Source organism: Mirounga angustirostris, unplaced genomic scaffold (genome assembly GCF_029215605.1).
Source record: "Mirounga angustirostris isolate CCGP_5_RB_7025 unplaced genomic scaffold, mMirAng1.0.hap1 SCAF_10, whole genome shotgun sequence".
Classification (NCBI taxonomy): Eukaryota; Metazoa; Chordata; class Mammalia; order Carnivora; family Phocidae; genus Mirounga; species Mirounga angustirostris.
In genome coordinates, this window is record NW_026991718.1 from 14,269,946 (window position 1) to 14,272,141 (window position 2,196).

Consider the following 2,196-nt stretch of genomic DNA (forward strand, 5'->3'; position numbering starts at 1 on the left):
CCAAGCCTCCTGACTTTTGAGGCAGTGCTGGAATTATCTTCCTGTCCACTTTGAAATCCCAGGGAAACTTAATTCCTGGGGAAGTCTGACCTCTAGATGTGGTATGATGCCCGGAGAACCGGGCTCCACGTGGTTCCCTGAGCCCCAGCATGGAGCCTGGTCAATAAGCACTCTTAAGTTGAATTCAGATTTCCGCCAGAGAATCAAAATGCTGAGAATGGCTAAAGAGCTTTTGTCAGATATGAGCTAAAAATGCACGGAGGGTTAAGAACTGAGAAAGTGGAGTAAGGTCAAGGGAAGAAAAACAACAACAACAGATTACTCGTAACAATCTAAGATACTTATAGCAGAGCCATAGTTGTTGGGCTGTAGGCCTAAAAGAGCTCTCAAAGAGAGGGTAATGTTCCCCTATCCTGTGGCAAATACTTTTCTTCATTCACAATGCTGAAAGAGAAGACCTATCTGCCCTTGATCTCAGAGTGCTTTCTGCCCATCTTAATTCCTGAGACCTGAGGACACAGAAGGTGGCAGTCATGGATTATCTCATATTGTATCTCAGTTTAGTCTCTCAATTTCACAAACCATTTGCTAAGGTTTAGACGAGACCTAGCAAAGTAGGAAGATCCTCAAATCTCAGGGATATTAAAATATGCCAGTGGTGGAGCAGTGGATTACCCTATGCCTAGAGATCACGGCCATGAGCGGATACACCAGCCCAGTGAACCCTGCTGTCATCCCCCATCTGACCATGGTTCTATTGGCCATTGGCATGTTCTTTACCCCTTGATTCTTCATTTATGAGGTTACCTCCACTAAGTACACTCAGGATATCTGTGAAGAGCTCCTTATCTCCTTGGTGGCCTCACTCCTCATGGGCTTTGGAGTCCTCCTTCTGCTGCTTTGAGTTGGCATCTACATGTGATAGCTCCTGAGGGTTCCAACCAGGTGGCTTCACTGAATTCCTGCTTTTGTAAGTTGTTGTTTTTTTTTTTTTTACTATTGCTGGAAGTGTCCCACCTGCTGCTCACAATAAAGGCAGATGTATGACTGTCCAAAAGAATAATAATGATAATTGTGTCAGATAGTGCAATCATTTGTCATCTAGAATCCTTGGGGAATGTGCAACTCTGAATCATAGAGTGTTCTAGAAAGAAAGCTCATGCTTCATTATTAGTGGTCAGAAATTAACACTTGGTTCTCAATATGTTGTATAGTCCTCTTGGGGATAGGAGGGATTTCTCCAGTCATCTGTTGGCAGCATCCCAGTGTGTGCTAGGTGAGTGGATTTGCCTTATGGTTTGGAGCAAACACAAAGCAAGCAGGGAAATGGCCTGGGAATTAAAAGTACTGAGTACAAGTGCCAGCTATCTCATAAGTGATTTTGCAACTTGGGAAAAGTGGCTGTGCATCTGGGTTGCAGAGTTGCTCCTAGCTGTGCTCTTAGAGAGTTCAACTTGATTGGTAGTTTTTGAACTAGATAGTGAGAAGGACCTTTAGATGTGGCCCTGGTGGGGATAAGGTTATTGAAGATGGTCAATCAAATCTTTTGTTGCAAAACACTAAAAAAGTTTTTTTTTTTACATTTAATTTTTTTTTTTTTAATTTGGAATAATGATCCAAGTGATCTATTGCATAGTATTTAAAAGAGAGGATTCTGCCATTAGTCAAATCCGGTTTCACATACCGACCACTTATTAGCTGTGTTCTGGGGGCAATATGGTTAACTCTTCTGAGCCTTAGTTTCTTCATCTTACTGAAGAAATAATAACTGTAACCCTCCCCCCCCCGAAATTGGTGAGGAGTAAATGAGTTATGGAATGAAATATGCTTTGCACAGCACCTGGTACATTGTAAGGGTGCTGTTAATTATAAAGGTTCTTCTGCCTGTAGTGTTCCGAGATTCTGAGAGCCCAACCTGGTGGTTCTATTGGGGTGTTACCACTGCAGTCACCATCTTCTGCAAGGTTAAAGCAGTTTCTAAACCTGAGCTGTCAGATGCTTACAGGACAGGGTGTCAGCCCAAGCAGGAGAAGGTCCATGAAGGTGATCCCTGCAAGGCCATCATAGCTTGAGAGTTTGTGAGAAGGTGACGGAACTTTCCTCTAGCTCTTACATAGGGTGGGAGACATTCTGTTCTTGGTCTCCTCCTTTTCTACCCCAATTGTGCAGGGCTATTCTGGGTCTATGTATTTTAGG

The 2,196-nt window shown here is 43.2% G+C and overlaps 1 pseudogene; it reads left to right on the top strand.

Annotated features, from left to right (window-relative positions):
- Positions 1-688: 688 nt before the first annotated feature.
- LOC123850422 (transmembrane protein 258-like) lies at positions 689-922 on the top strand (annotated as a pseudogene).
- The last annotated feature ends 1,274 nt before the right edge of the window (positions 923-2,196 follow it).